General features: G+C 41.1%; 1 protein-coding gene across 1 annotated transcript in view; it reads left to right on the top strand.

Moving 5' to 3' along the window:
- The first annotated feature begins 431 nt into the window (after positions 1-431).
- PPP2R3A (protein phosphatase 2 regulatory subunit B''alpha) overlaps positions 432-17,211 on the top strand; it is a 133,782-nt gene continuing 117,002 nt past the window's right edge. Inside the window, exon 1 of the mRNA XM_080934442.1 lies at positions 432-552. The gene's annotated coding sequence lies outside the window, so the exon portion shown is untranslated. The remainder of the gene's footprint in view (positions 553-17,211) is intronic.

Here is a 17,211-nt window from a genome sequence, read left to right as displayed (position 1 = left end):
AATAAATAAATAAACCATCTTCTTTCAAAACTCACACAACTCCTGGTGCGGGCCACAGTAAGGAGTGTAGACTGTTGTCGGATGGGTCACAGAGCATCCTGGAAGAACAGGACAGTTATCTAAGAAGGGTAATAATAATAATGACGGCCATCATAAAATGTATACTCTTAACATGAAACTCAGTCCCCAAATAGTGCAAATAGCCTTCTGCATTACACAAAGTAATGCACAGCGGCGGCGGCGGCTCTCGCGGCTCCCCTCAGGGCCCCCTTTCGGAGAAAGCAAGGGGGGGGAGGGAGCTGAGCAGCCAGGTAGGCGGGGTCGGGGCCGAGAGGGGCGGGTCTTGTGGGCGGGAACTGAAGCGCTGGTGGGCGGGGCTGAGGCGCTGGCGGGCAGCTAGGTTGTTGGGCGGCTGGGCGGGGCGCGCTCAGGCCTCGGCTCCTCACGCGCGGCGTAAGCGGCCCAGACCCCGCGCTGCGGGAAGCCGGGGTGGCGTGTGCGCGACGCCAGCGAGCCGAGGCAGCCGCGGAAGGAGGAGCAGCGGGCACTGAGGTAGGCTCACAGACTGGGGCCTTAGGTCGGTTCTCCTTGTGCGCCCCCGGCCCTCCGCGGGGTAGCGAGGCCGAGGGGCGGCGCACGGAGGCCGGGGCGGGCGGGGCCGGGGGCGGGGACTGGCCTGGCCGCAGGGGCCGCGCGCGGTGAAGAGACTCCTGGTGGAGCGCAGGCTCGCCTGAGGACTCCAGGGCTTGGCGACCGTGGAGAACGGTGGCCCGGGAGCTCCTCGGAGGAGGCCAGGGGGCCGGATGGCCGGCGCCTCCCACCTCGCGGGACGCCCGGGCCGGGAACTCGTTAACGGGAAAGCTTGGCAGGGCAGCAAATGCCGTGGTTCTGGAAGAACTGAGAGTCACGTCGTTAGGCTCTGAGGCTTTATTTTCCTTCCCCGCCCCCTGCCCGGCCTCGGCCCGACTTGGCCAAAGAAGGATGTGTCACCAGTTCGGGGCTGCGGGCGGGATCCCAGCCACTCTGGGAGCAGGGGCACCTGAAACAAAGGTAGAGGGCGGCCGAGTGACTGAGCTGCGAGCACCTCGGCCGGTCCCACGGTCGCGCCGGCTGGGCTGCAGGCTCGGAGGGGCGTTCTCCTTGGGGACCGCTCGATGGAAACCAGCTGGCCGGGCTTGGAGTTGATGTTGCATCGGAACTGTGTTGTGCTCAGATTAATTTCCATTCCTCCCACTCTGATAAAGCCTAGGGAAATTTTTATCCCGCTTGATGGTCTGCAGATGCAGAGGGGGAGGACAAATTGCTGTTTGTAAATTATAAGGTATTCTCTTTGTAGAAAATAGTTTGAGAACACAGAATAAATGCTTGAACACGTAAGCGGAGAGGATGATTTGTACTGCCTTTCAAAATTTAAGAAGAGTTCCTCCACAGATCTTCTTTTATGTACAAAACGTCCCCGCCTATTTGGTGCCAGGCATTTTTCTTTGTTCTTCCTTAGTGTCTGGCCTCAGTTTCTTGTAAACAGAGCATCAAGTACAGGGACCCTAAGAATTGCCATACTAGGTCAGAGCATGGTCGTCCAGCTAAGCAGGCAGCAGACTCGACTAGTGTTGTAGTAAACACAGGGCTTTCCTTGGCATCCTTAAAAACTATCTCAGTTTCTTTCACTGGTCTCCATGACGATTACTGAAAGCTTTCTTTTAAAAAAATCTATAGATGGATCCTGATTTGCACGCAATTAATTCACATTTATTGCATTCAAAAGGCTGTCTCTTTCTGACAAAACTTAAGGCATGAGATACTCGTGGAGGAAAAAAAGAGAGAGATCTTTTACACAACCTGGAAAGCTCAAGTCAGGAATACAAAGTTTTGAGGTTCTTTTGGGGTTTGTTTGTTTGTTTTGTTTATATAGAAAAGCTTTGGGAAAGTCTATACCAAGGTCAATATTGCTGTTGGATTCAGCAATCGCTTTATACGCCAACGACCTGAATAATAGCAGCTAATGCTTTACATTCACACATAAGATTTGTGTATGTTAAAAAAAATAGCTTCACATTCTACATAGTGACTGACATTATGGTCTGAGTTAATCTGGCTTTAAGCTTCAGTTAAAACCACGTATTCTCAGAACAAGGAAACCTTACTTGAACAGGAAGAGAGTAAAAGTTGGGCAGTTATGGAGTACAGAATATTTGAAGGAAATAACTTAAATTTCAGTTCCAGTGGAACTGGCCTCCATCACCTTTCAACAAGTAACTCAAGGTTTACATCTCTGAAACTTTTCTTGACATCCTCTTAATTCTGCCCAGCACCTCAACAAAATAACCACAACAGAATCCACCAGAGTAAGGGATAGAATCGACTCCCCTTTAGAATATTATTATCCTGTCAGGGTTTCTCATATGTGGTGCCATTGACATTTTAGATCAGATAGTACTTTGTCATGGTGGCCTGTCCTGTGCAATAGAGGAAGGTTAGCCATATTCTTGACATATAATCCTAGCTGTTAGTAGCATCGCACGCATAGTTAATGACAATCAAAACTGCTTATAGACATTGGTAGGTATCCTGAGAAGGACCAGACTATCACTAGTTGAAAACCACTGTCATAAACTGACAGCTGCTTTAATGCCAGTGCACTGCATTGCCCTTGTTTGGTTATATATTGACTTTGTCAGCTTTCCTAAACTTAAGGGCAAGAGAAATCATTTATTTAATATGTGACAGTCTGCTTTGAAAACTGTATGGTAGGTTAGGTCTAGGAATACAAAGGTAAAAGCAACAGGTATGATCTCTGCACTTCTGTTTCTGATTATCTGAAGAGGTAACTGGTGTGAACATATGTAATTACACAGTTATGTCATTACAGCAGTGCTAAATTCTGAGAGGAGAAGTACAGGTTTCCCTGAGTACCTAAAATGTTAATCTTGGCCTAGTCCGGAAACTGAGGAGTGTTTCTTTGGGAAAAGAACATGTGAGACAGAGTCAGAAGGATAAACATGGAATTGGTGAGTAAAGCTTAGGGTACAGTATTCTACACAGAAGGAAGAACCTTAATATGAAAAAGACTATGTCCCCCAAACCCCAGGAACCCAGAAACTAGTGTGGCCGGACCTTAAAGGATTAGGGAGGCAGAATGATAGAGGTAGGGAAGTAGGCAGAGGCTGTCTGCTACTGACTTCTCGGTCCAGCCTGCTCACCAGAAACTGTGCAAGGGACTTAAAACAGTTTTCTTAAAACAGGCCCTTCTCCAGGTATATTCAATAATATCTTATACTCCAGCCAACATATTCCCCAGGCCTTCTGAGTGGATAACCATTGCTAATAGTTTTGTTTACTGTTCTGAACTTTTTTTTTTTTTTTTTTTTTTTTGGCTAGGCATCTTGTTTATACAAATGGTGGCACACTGAATTCTGCTCTCTTAGCAGTCCCTTGGGAATTTACCCATTTTGATATATATGGCCTTTCATTGTATGGCTACAGTATAGATTATTTATCCATTCCCCATTGATGGGCGTGTAAACGCTTCCAGTTTATTGTAAATACCACTATGAATATGCCAGTTCACATGTGTGTAGTTATATTTGTGGAATAAATTGATAGAAATGTGGTTATTGGACCAAATAGATTTGTGAAAGATCATCATATGGGAAAAAATGATTTGAACAAGGTAGCTAAAATATAAAATGGTACCTGAGACCAGAATGATAGCAGTGGGGCTAGAAAGAAGATCATGAATCGATGAGATAGATGCACTTAGGGGGCGTGGTTGACAGAATTTAGAAGATAGTGGCACAAATGTTGAGGTAGAAAAATAACTTCCTAGGGTGAGTTCCAGGGCACTGGCTTGCCCAAAACGTGAATAGTGGAGTTGTTACCTGAAATTGAAAGCATCACAAGGATAGTTTTGAGGTGGATTTAAATCACTGCTCACCTTGAGATGCTAAAGCACTTTACAGTTCAGAACTCATAGGAAGAAAGCATAGGACTCGAGGCACAGATGTTGAGGTTTGAGTTGAAGTGTATGGGTGAAATTATTCATTGCAGAGATTGCAAACCAATAGCCTAACAGAGAATCTAGGTCATGGATGTTTTAGTTTGCCCATGCAGTGATTTTGTCATTAATTCTGCATTGTCGGTATTTTTTAATCTGATGATTTTTAGAGAGAGAGAGAGAGAGAGAGAGAGAATATGAATGACAGACTAAACTGGCTTTCTTGTATTGCAACAGTGATCAGAAGTAAGTCAAAACTGATTCCAGTCAGCCGCTCCCTAAAACTTGTGCCTAGCCTGTTTTGCCTCTGCATTGTATGAGGGTATGTGTGTGTGTGCAAGTCAAAAGATAACTTTCAGGAGTTGGTGCTCTCCTTGGTGATGCAGGATCTTTGCTATCTTTCCTGTGCTGCCTCCTCTAGGCTTGCTGGCCCATGAGCCTTCTGGTGATTTTTTTTCTCTCTCCATCTTCCATCTGGCTGTTGGAGTGATGGCATTGTAGATGCATGCGGATGCACTGCATCCTTTGAGAGCCAGACTCAGGCGTGCATGCAAGTGCTTTTACCAGCTGAACCAACTGGGCTAATTCTGTGTGCTCTCGAATGTGTAGTCCTGGTCAAAAGAGAATAATTTTCTTTTTGGTTTTATATTGGAAACACTGAATGATTAAAAAACAAAAAGCCAAGTACAGCTGGGGTAGGTAGTCACACAAGTGTGAGGCCCTGGATTGAAGTCTCCAGAGTCCATGTAAAAACTGTGCACAGCAGAAGTCACTAGTGACTACAGTGCCGTGACAGAGACTGGAGGATAATGGGAGTTTGCTAGCCACTAGTGTGGTTCTAGGTTCAGTGAGAGACCCAGTTGACCTTCTTTTGCTTCTCCGTATGAACATGGGCACACACAAATATGTACATGTACCAACACACACACACACACATACACAAACATACACACACACACACACACACACACACACACACACACACACACAAAACAAAAGAGAACAACAACAAAAACCCTGAGGCCCATCTAAGAAATTTCTGTTTCTATTCACTTAGTCTGAATTGCAGCTTTGTAGGTTTTCGTTTCAGTTTTTTGTTTTCAGTTGGTTGGCATTTGTGTGTGTGTGTGTGTGTGTGTGTGTGTGTGTGTGTGTGTGTGTGTGATGGTGTTACTTCAGTTTTTTTTTTTTTTTTTTTTTTTAGTCAGGGTCTTGGTATGTAGATCTGGATGGTCAGGCACTTGCTGTTGAAGCAATAGATGGCCTCTAACTGGTTTACTCTCTCAGCCTCTAGTGCTGGCAGCCTTGACTTTCAGATGCTTCTCAGATGAGAACCACTGCCCCACGGTAAGCAACAGAAGAGGGCTCAGAGCTAGTTTTTTAGAATAAGACAATAGGGAGCACTTACTATCTAGAATTAGATGATAGTGAGGTACTGTGAGGGGCACCTAATTTGACATTAGGTTTGTGAGTTAACTGAATGCATAGTATAGAGTTTTTAATTAGATGAGGCCAAAAAAAGTACTGTTGCACATAGACACTCACACTGTACTTAAATGCAGTATTTAAGAATTTCAAAGATAAACCATACTTGGATCTGGAGAGATGGCTCAGCACCCACATACTTATCACAACTATTTATGACTCTAGTTTTAAAGGGTCCAATGTCTTCTTCTGGCCTCCATAGGCACCAGCACACATGTGGTATGCACACAAAGGCAAAATACCTATACACATAAAATAATAACCCATACTTGATTTTTGCTTTCTATTCTTTCTTTGAAATCTAATTGTAGTTTAAAGCATGCCATAAAGACAAGGGAAGATAGTGCCTTCCAAAGGAAAAGAGAAATCAAGTAGTTAGGAGTGCTGAAAATAATCTGTTGAATTTAAGATGGGACTTGCTGGGCTGTGTGGTACACGCCCTTAATCCCAGAACTTGGGAGGCAGAAGCTAGCCTGGTCAACAGGACAGCCAAGGAGAGAAACCCTGTCAGAAAGAAGAGAAGAAGAAAAAGAGGAGGAGGACATTTGACCTCAGTAAGAGCCATTCTATAATGGAAAAGGTGGATAGCAGATTGATATAAATACGACTGTAAGAAAACTGTGACTGTTCAAAATAATCTGTGTATCAGTGCACTGTGGGTTGAGCCCAGGGCTTTGCACATGCCAGGCAAGCATTCTACCACTGTACTATGATTTCCAACCTATTTTGACAACGTTTTTGAGAAGTTTATCTGAAAAGGTGGCATGGTAAGGGAGGGGCTAGTATCTGTGGCTACATAGCAGATATTCAGTATGTTGAGTACCCACACACTTCCGACTTTTCAGGAAGGTAGCTAGATAATACCCGATTCTCCATTATCAACATCATTGAGGTTTTTCGTGCATTTGTTTTAAAGACTGCTTTTCATTGTTGAGATATTTTTCTAGGACCCTGAAGAGTCCCAAAGGACCTGATTCAGATTTTAGTGCTTTAGCCATATGTCTCTTGGTTATCTTGAAAGCCATAGAGTTTCTAAAGGCCAGTAGTGATCTAGGCTCCAGTTACCCTGACATCATTCTTCCATTCAAGTGATGAACAAAAACCAGATTGTTAGCATATTAAAAATGGAGTATTTGACTATGCTGGGAAATATGTATTTGTCAGATTCCCAGGAGTAGTGTTGCAGTATTTCTTTTTCAGTTAACTTGATATTAGAACTTGATTTTTCCAGTTGTATATATCCAGGTGTTATTGTTGAGTTATAAGAATTGATCATAGGGATCTGGAGCAATGGTTCAGTGGTTAAAACACTTGGGATTCAAGCACCCTAGTGCTCATATAAATGCTGGGTGGGTGTGTTACCTGCAAGTCCAAGCTGCTTAGGGAGACTGACCATATTGATGAGCTCAAAGAATGTGGTGGGGACCTGGAGAGATGGCTCAGTGGTTAAGAGTGCTCTGCAAAGGAAGGGGTTCAGTTCCCAGCAGAGGCCCACAAACACCTGAAACTCTAGCTCCAGGGGATCTTATGATCAGGCTCTTGCATGCACGTGATGCATATGAATTCACTCAGGCAAACACATACACATAATAAATGAAAATTTAAAGATGATAAATGGAAGAACAATCAGGGAAGGTTCCCAGTAACAACTTAAGGCTTTGTATGCAAACAGACCCATGCAGATGTGCTCATACACACAAGTAGGAAGAAGAAAAAGGGCAAAAGAGAGTTGATTATGCACTCCAGATATTAGACTTTATCACAGTCAGGATTTGAAAATTCTTCAGTTTTGAGGGCTGCACTACCCTCTCCTGATAGTTGTTGCCTTTGCAGGAAAGAGCTTGGTTCTTCATTGCTGCTGCTGCGCTTTTGCAGCATCATGATCACATTCATTCACCCCTGTGGGTTTCTCCTGAGGCTATGTGACTGCAGTCCTTACATTTAGGTCTGCTGGCTATTGAGTGAATTTTGTATATAAAGTCAGGCCCATCTTCATTCTCTTGCAAATGGATATCCTGGTGTCCCTGCACTATTTGTGGGAAAGCTATCTGATTTTATGTAAGTCTTATGCTTGTTTCATCATTTTAATATTAAACAAGGGCCTCAGAAATATGAAGTAGTTGGAGAGGTGGTATTATATATCCAGAATTAAACATATATTCTTGAAAGGTATTTGTTAAGTCTTAGCCTTGTTCCCAAATTGTGTGATACCTGTTTTAGGTATGTAAAGGCTCTAAGAAGTTTTCAGTCATATCAGCAAAGTAAAGGACTGTATTTTCATATTGGACCAAGAATCCTTATAGTCTACTGTATTTTCTAGACTGCTTCTTGATAAAATGTCTGATGACTTTAGTAATCAATAAATATTTATGTGCCACTTACTGTTTTAGAATCTAGAAATGCAGTGCCTTTTGATACAAGTTAGTTCAAGGCACTGTATTCTCCATTGTCTATTGATTCTGTATCTGAATCTGGTACAGTTATCCAGTTCAGTGACTCAGTTTTCTTTTCATACTAATCAGGCCTTGAGTCCATACTAATTAGGACTTTTCTCCACATATATCTCTTGCTAAACTAGTTCAAAGCTGACTTTCACATTGCTAACCAGTGAGTCAGTTCTCTGTCTTCCTTCAATGGCATCTACACTGATAGTTACTTTTTTCTTTTCTTCTTTTTTTTAAATGCTTTCTTCACTCAGCTTCTAGCACACTTCATCATCTAAATTTTTCTCTCACTGAAAACTTTTGGTTGTTTTTTCTTCAGTTTTTTTTCCTACTTCTCATTATCTTCCTTACCTTTAAAAGTTGAAGACTACAGAGCTTTATCTCAAAACTACATTTCCTATAACCTATCCCATCTTAATAAAAAGTAGTTTTTTCTTCTAGAAGCTGAGGGCAAAAACTTTGATTCTCTCTCATCTTGTGTTCAGTCTGTCATCAGTCTTATTGAGTCTGCCTTCACAGTGTTGAGTCACTAGATTGTCACAGTCTATGGTCTTTATTGTTTCTGCCATGCTCAGGCCACCATCTACTTCTTCTAGAGCAGTGGTTCTCACTCATCCTGGGGCTTGCATTACCCTTAGGGGTCAAATGGCCCTTTCAAGGGGACACAAGACAATCTGAAAACACGGATATTTACATTTAGATTCCTATTGGTAGCAAAATTACAGTTATGAAGTAGCCATAAAACTAATTGTATGGTTGGGGGTCACTACAACATGAGGACATGTATTGAAGGGTCTCAGTGTTAGGACGGTGAGAACCATTCTGCTCTAGCAGACTATTACAATACCCTCTTCTTCCTGCTGTGTCCTCTTTCTTCTGCAACCTGTTACCAACACAAGAACAAGAATTTTAATCCCTGTTAACAGTTAAATTCTCTACTCAGAGGCCCACTAGCCCCAACCCCCTTACTTATTATCCACCTTTAACTATCACTTGAATGGAATCCCTCTGGTTTAAAAAAAGAAAAATTCTTGTCTGTGAGATAAAAACTTGAAAACCAAGATCAGTGGCTGTGAGTGGAATATGCTACTAACTCCTTAGAAGCCACATCAGGACACAGTTCTTTTTATTTGTAGTTTACAGCCACACTTCCTATTTTACAGTTATGAGGACTGAGGCCTAGAATGCCACTGAGATCAGTTATCATGTACTACTATGTTAAGTCCTCCTGCAAACTCTGTAGCTTGGGTGTTAGCATTCTGTACCTAGCACTCGGGCAGCTGAGGAGGGAATATTGCTCTAGTTTGAGGCCAGTCTGGGATACCACTTTGTATCGCTACAACATGAGGACATGTATTGAAGGGTCTCAGTGTTAGGACGGTGAGAACCATTCTGCTCTAGCAGACTATTACAATACCCTCTTCTTCCTGCTGTGTCCTCTTTCTTCTGCAACCTGTTACCAACACAAGAACAAGAACAGTGACGCTGTCACTGGAGAAAACAGTAAAATAAAACAAAAACACAAATAGAATAAAGCAAACAACAAGAAGAGAGAGACCATCAGGTGCTTCTTAGAAGTATGGTGGAGGTACTAAGGTGGAAATACCTAAGGTATGTGTTTAACTTAGTGTTTGTCTGGCAGATCTGGTTGCACTCCTTGCCCATGATGAGTATCCTAAAGTGAATAGAGGCTTATATAGGTGTATCACCTGGGTGCAAGTATTAAAGGCAGTTGAGAGTCCCATGGAATAGGGAAAGTTCAGCTTGATTTTTTTTTTTTAATGTCCTATGACCAAAGAGTACTTTACCATGCTAGCAATGAGATCTTACCATCTCATTCTGGTAGCACTGAAGAGTAGTAACAATAGGCTGTATTGTTTTAAGGGAAAAGCCTTTTTAACTGACTTTTTATTTAATTAGTTTTCTGCTACAACGCTAGAAAACACTATTAAATTTCAGTTTATGCTGTGTATTAATTACATGGAGATATGAGAGTAAATAAACTAGAATCTTATTTTTTTATATTTTTGCTTGGTTTTAATTACTATGCATTGTATACATATGTTTTATATAACTAATGGCTTTCATTATTGTAATGCTTATTTGTATGTATGATGTATGTGTGTGTATGTGTGTGTGTGTGTGTGTGTGTGTGTGTGTGTGTGTAACAACTCTTGTCTATTCTCAACTTTCCTGTTCTCTAATTCTTGACTATCCTCAGCCTTCATATTCGTCCTAGCATTGGGATAGACTATGTTACATTTCCTCTTTGATGTTTGAAAATGAACTTCACTTTCATTTCTGCCTTCTCATATGATCTCACTATCATGTTTTCTCCAAATTGAAGATCACTGAAGTTCAAATTAAATAATTCCTTTTGAAATTACTACTAAAAATGGTAATTCAAATATTTTCTTTGAGTGGTTTTGTTTAATTGGCTGCTAACCATTCATTTTTCACTTCATTTCATTATAGTTCAGTCTAGCCTTGAACTTGTATAGTAGAAGATAGCCTTGAACTTCTGATCCTCTGCCTTCACTTCCCAAATGCTGGGATTACAGGTGTGTGCCACCACACCCAATTTTTTATTCAGTGCTGGGGCTAGACCACAGGGGCCTCATGCATACTAAGCAGACACTTTGCCATTTGAGTTACATCCTTATCCTATTAATTACTCTTGGCCTCCACAAGACCACAGGTTTTTTGTTTGTTTGTTTGGTTGGTTGGTTTTTGCCCATAATTGTCTGTAGGCACATGCGTACTTAATATGCTCATTTAGTAGATAGGCCCAGTTCCAGAATCTACTAAGAATATTACCCGTGATAAGATCTGGCCAAAGACACAGCCAAGGCTGGACCAATAGGGGGCATTAATGGGACAAAGTAGTAGGATAACAAAGCTGTCTTTGGGACAGAAGCTAATCAATGAATTTTATTGGTGGTCACATGTAAGAACATGAAAAGTCAGCTCAGAGAATCTGGCACTTTCTTTTTTCCAGAGACCTTTCCACTAGGCTTTTGTCTCCTTCTTCTACCTCATCCGAGGAAGCTGACAGTTCACATATTCAGAAGATACTGTGGAATTTCTGTTTTGTGCTGTGCACTGGCTACATGTTGGGGATATGGTAGTGAGTAAACTATAATGGCTTCCTACTGCATATGCTTCTGCTTCCCAACCCATCATTGCTACCTGAATCCCATTATCCACTCCCTGAGAAACTATAACAGTGTTACAGAGGCTTAATAAATACTTTGTGAATAAATAAATAAATAAATAAATAAATAAATAAATAAATAAACAAATAAATAGTTCAGTGTCGTTTGACAGTGAATCTTCATTCTTGAATTTGTTTTCTCCAAATTGAATTTCATATTTTATTCTTCAATTAAGTTTCTTTAAATTGTGTTTCCTTACCTGCCATTTGCATTCTTTTACAGTCAAAGCCTAGTGCGTTTTCTATTTCCCTCCTGCCGACTGATCTCACAGGAGACTCATTCTTATTTTTTTAAATTAAGATTTATTCTTGGCCTTATGGCATGTTTTACATGGCGTACTAATTCTGCATACGACTCTACTTTTTTATGTGCTCTTAATTATGTTCTAGTCAGTCTTGTTGTTTTATAAGCGCTTTGTTTTCATTATAATTACAAAGTTTGATAATGAAGTGTGACATTCAAAAATCACTTAGCATTCATTCTATTAAAAGTCATAAGATTTACTCCATTTATTTATTACAATTTTATTTTATTTACCTGTTTTGTGTCATAATTTTATTTCCTAGGACTTCGTTCAGTTTCAAGGTTTGTGAAAAATGAAAGTGGAGTTTAAAAGTTTGATCTTTCTAGGTTATATCTATTATAGATTCCTTGCTCCTGTTCATGCCTCCCCTCCTTCCTTCTTCTTCCGAGATTTTGAGGCCAATTCCTATCCTGGACACTGAAACCTGAAACTGTTGGATTAGACTTAATACAAATGTGATAAAGAAGAAAAGGGTTGTTATTCATTAGAAAAACAGGTTCAAATCACAATTCTTATGCTTTCTTATTAATATTATCAAGTATTGGGGGTTGGTTTGGTTTTTTGTTTGTCTTCTTGCTTGTTTAATTTTACCTTGGACTCAGTATTATCATCTGGCTTTTTTTGGCATAAGGATTTATTAGATGATTATTAATTTTTTAATTGGTTATCTTATTCATTTACATTTCAAATGTTATCCCCTTTCCTGGTTTCCCCTCCATAAGCCCCCCTATACCACCCTTCTCCCCTTGCTTCTATGAGGGTGCTCCCCCACTCACACACTCACTCCCTGCCTCACCACCCTAGGATGGTACACTGAGCCTTCACAGGACTAAGGGCCTCCCCTCCCATTGATGCTTGATAAGGCCATCCTCTGCTACATGTGCATCGGAGCCATGGGTCCATCCATGTGTACTGTTTGGTTGGGGATTTAATCCTTGGGAGCTCTGGAGGGTCTGGTTGTTTGATAATGTTGTTCTTCCTGTGAGGTTGCAAACCCCTTCAGCTCCTACAGTCCTTCCCCTAACTCCTCCATTGGGGTCCCCATGTTCCATCTGATGGTTGGCTGCAAGCATCCACATCTGTATTGGTCAGGCTCTGACAGAGCCTCTCAGGAGACAGCCTCTCGGGAGAAGGCTGTATCATGCTCCTGTCAGCAAGCGCTTCTTGGCATCCTCAGTAATGTCTGGGTTTGGTGTCTGCGGATGGGATGGATCCTCAGGTGGGGCAGTCTCTGGATGGCCTTTCTATTTTAGCTGTATCCTTTTTCTTCTTCTTCTTCTTTTTATATATATAATATTTTATTGGGTATTTTCTGCATTTACATTTCAGATGTTGTTCCCTTTCCCCAATCCCATTCCCCTCCCCCTCCCATTGCCTCCATGAAGGTGCTCCCTCTCCCAACCACCCTCTCATACCTTAGTACCTTGGCCTTTCCCTTACACTGGGAAAACAAGCCTTTGCTGGACCAACAGCCTCTCCTCCCATTGATACCAGAAAATGCTATCCTCTGCTGCATATGTACCTGAGTCTTTGAGTCTCTCTGTGCCAACTCATTGGTTGGTGTATTAGTCCCTGGGAGCTGTGGTGGATTTGGTTAGTTGATCATTTTGTTCTTCCCATGGGGTTGCAGACCCTTTCAGCTCCTTCAGTCCTTTTTCTAACTCTTTCATTGAGGTCCCCATGTTCAGTCTGATGGTTAGCTGCAAGCATCCTCTTCTGTATTGGTATGGCTCTGGCAGAGCCTCTAAGGAGGCATCCATATCAAATTCCTGCCAGTCAGCTACTTGACTTGGCAACAGCAATAATTGCTTGGGTTTAGTGGTTGCATATGGGGTGGATCCTAAATGAGATAGTCACTGGATGATCTTTTCTCCAATCCCAGCTCCTTTATTTGTCCCTTTATTTCCTCTCATGAGCCTTTAGATTCTCCCTTCTAAAAAGGACTGAGGCATCCACCTTCTGGCCTTCATTCTCTTTGAGCTTCATAAGTTCTGTGAATTGTTTCTTGGATATTCCAAGCTTTTTGGGCTAGTACCCACTTATAAGTGAGTGCATACCATGAGTGTTCTTTTGTGACTGGGTTACCTCACTCAGGATGGTAGGTTCAAGTTCCATCCATTTGCCTAGGAATTTCATGGAATCATTGTTTTTAATAGCTGAGTGGTACTCCATTGTGTAAATGCACCACAATTTCTGTATCCATGCCTCTGTTGAAGGACATATGGGTTCTTTCCAGCTTCTGGCTATTATAAATAAGGCTACTATGAACATGGTGGAGCATGTGTCCTTGTTAGATGTTGTAACTTCTTTTGGGTATATGCACAGGAGTGGTATAGCTGGATCCTCAGGTAGTACTATGTCCAGTTTTCTGAGGAACTGCAAGACTGATTTCCAGAGTGGTTGTACCAGTTTACAACCCCACTGACAGTGGAGGAGTGTTCCTCTTTCTCCTCATCCTTGCCAGCATCTGCTGTCATCTGAATTTTTGATCTTAGCCATTCTGACTGGTGTGAGGTGGAATCTCAGGGTTGTTTTGATTTGCATTTCCCTTATAACTAGGGATGTTGAGCATTTCTTTAGGTGCTTCTCAGCCATTCAGTATTCCCCAGTTGAGAAGTCTCTGTGTAGCTCTGTACCCCATTTTAAAATAGGATTATTTGATTCTCTAGAGTCTATTTTCTTGAGTTCTTTGTATATATTGAATACTTGCCCTCTGTCAGATGTAGGATTGGTAAAGATCTTTTCCCAATCTGTTGGTTGCTATTTTGGTTTTTTTGACAGTGTCCTTGACCTTACAGAAGCTTTGCAGTTTCATGAGGTTCTATTTGTCGATTCTTGATTTTAGAGCATAGCCATTGGTGTTCTGTTCAGGAAATTTTCCCCTGTGCCTATGTGTTCTAAGCTCTTTCCCACTTTCTGTTCTACTGGTTTCAGTGTACCTGGTTTTATGTGAAGGTCTTTGATCCACTTGGACTTGAGCTTTGTACAAGGAGATAAAAAGAGGTCGATTTGCATTCTTCTGCATTCTGTCTGCCAGTTGAACCAGCACCATTTGTTGAAGAAGCTGTCCTTATTCCATTAAATATTTTAGCTCCTTTGTCAAAAATCAAGTGACTATAGGTGTGTGGATTCATTTCTGGGCCTTTGATTCTGTTCCATTGGTCTACCTGCCCGTCTCTGTACTAATACCATGCAGTTTTTATCACAATTTATCTGTGATACAGCTTGAGGTCAGGGATGGTGATTCCCCTGGAAGTACTTTTATTGTTGAGAATGGTTTTTGCTATCCTAGGCTTTTTATTATTCCAAATGAATTTGCAAACTGTTCTTTCTAACTCTATGAAGAACTGAGTTGGAATTTTGAGGGGGATTGGATTGAATTTTTAGATTGCCTTAGGCAAGATGGCCATTTTTACTATGTTGATCCTTCCAATTCATGAGCATGGGAGATATTTCCATCCTCAGAGGTCTTTTTAATTTCCTTCTTCAGAGACTTGAAGTTATTGTCATACAGATCCTTCATTTGCATAGTTAGAGTCACCCCAAGGTATTTTAAATTTTTTGTGACTATTGTGAAGAGTGTTGATTCTCTAATTTCTTTCTCCACATGTTTGCCCTTTGAGTAGAGGAAGATTACTGATTTATTTGAGTTAATTTTATATCCAGCCACTTTGCTGAAGGTGTTTATCAGCTGTAAAAGGTCCCTGGTTGAATTTTTGGGGTCACTATCATGTCATCTGCAAATAGTGATATTTTGACTTCTTTCCAATTTGTATCTCTTTGACCTCTTTTTTGTTGTCTTATTGCTCTGGCTAGTACTTCCAGTACTGTATTGAATAGGTAGGGAGAGAGTGAACAGTTTTGTCTAGTCCCTGTTTTTAGTGGGATTGCTTCAAGTTTCTCACCATTTACTTTGATGTTGGCAACTGGTTTGCTGTATTGCTTTTTACTGTGTTTAAGTATGAGCTTTGAAGACCTGACCTTTCCAAGACTTTTAATATAAAGGGGTGTTGAATTTTGTCAAATGCTTTCTCAGCATCTAGAGAGATAATCATATGATTTTTTTTCCTTTGAGTTTGTTTATATAGTGGATAACATTGATGGGTTTTTTTTTACATTGAACCATTCTTGCATCCCTGGGATGAAGCCTACTTGATCATGATGAATGATTCTTTTGATGTGTTTTTTGATTCGGTTTGCAAGAATTTTATTATTTTTATATCAATGTTCATGAGGAAAATTGGTCTAAAGTTCTGTTTCTTTGTAGGGTCTTTGTGTGGCTTAGGAATGAACTTACTTGTGGCTTCAAAGAATGAGTTGAATAGTATTCCCCCTGTTTCTATTATGTGGAATAGTTTGAAGAGTATTGGTATTAGGTCTTCTATGAAGGTCTGATAGAATTCTGCACTAAACCATCCTGGGCCTTTTTTGGTTGGGAGGTTTTTGATTACTGCTTCTATTTCTATAGGGGTTATGGGGCTTTTTAGATGGCTTATCTCATCCTGATTTAACTTTGATACCTGGTATCTGTCTAGAAAATTGTCCATTTCCTCTAGATTTTCTTGTTTTGTTGAGTATAAGCTTTTGTTGTAGGATCTGATAATTTTCTGAATTTCCTCAGTTTCTGTTGTTATGTCTCCCCTTTCATTTCTGATTTTGTCAATTTGGATACTCTCTCTATGCCCTCTGGTTAGTCTGGATAAGGGTTTATCAGTCTTGTTGATTTTCTCAAAGAACCAGCTTTGGTTTTGTTGATTCTTTGTATAGTTCTTTTGTTTCTATTTGGTTGATTTCAACTCTGAGTTTGATTATTTCCTGCCGTTTTCTCTTCTTGGGTGTATCTGCTTCTTTTGGTTCTAGAGCTTCCAGTTGTACTGTCAAGTTGCTAGTATATGCTCTTTTCACTTTCTTTTTGAAGGCACTGAACACTATGAGTTTTTCTCTTAGCACAGCTTTCATTGTAGCCCATAAGTTTGGGTATGTTGTGCCTTCATTTTCGTTAAATTCTAAAAAGTCTTTGATTTCTTTCTATATTTCTTTCTTGACCAAGCTATCATTGAGTAGAGCATTGTTTAGCTTCCATATGTATGTGGGCTTTTTGTTGTTTTTGTTGTTATTGAAGACCAGTCTTAGTTCATGATGAACTGATAGGATGCATGGGATTATTTTGATGTTCTTGTATTTGTTGAGACCTGTTTTGTGACCAACTATATAGTCAGTTTTGGAGAAGGTGCCTTGACGTGCTGAGAAGAAGGTATATTCTTTTGTTTTAGGATGAAATACTCTATAGATGTCTGTTAAATCCATTTGATTCATAACTTCTGTTAGTGTCACTGTGTCTCTGCTCAGTTTCTGCTTCCATGATCTGTCTATTGAGGAGAGTGGGGTGTTGAAGTCTCCCACCATTATTGTGTGTTGTGCAATATATGCTTGGAGCTTTAGTAGAGTTTCTTTTATGACTGTGGGCACCCTTGTATTTGGAGCATAGATATTCAGGATTGAGAGTTCTAGACAGTGGAGAGAGAATGTGGACTCACTCCTGGGCTCAGGAGTGAGAGCCCTTCTGCTGCTCTTCTGGGCACCCAGCAACCTTCGGGAAGGAGTCCTGATGAAACTGGACACGGTCTGGCCTTGGGCAGGAAGTTTCTGCATGGCTTTTCCTTCAGTCTTTGTCCACTCTTTGTCACTATATTTCCTTTAGACAGGAGCAATTCTGGGTTAAAATTTTGGAGATGGGTTGGTGTCCCCAGCTCTTAATCGGGCACTATG

This window comes from Micromys minutus (assembly GCF_963924665.1).
Source record: "Micromys minutus genome assembly, chromosome: 21".
Classification (NCBI taxonomy): Eukaryota; Metazoa; Chordata; class Mammalia; order Rodentia; family Muridae; genus Micromys; species Micromys minutus.
The sequence above is the reverse complement of the archived record's forward strand: the minus strand, read 5'-3'. Positions and strand labels throughout refer to the sequence as shown.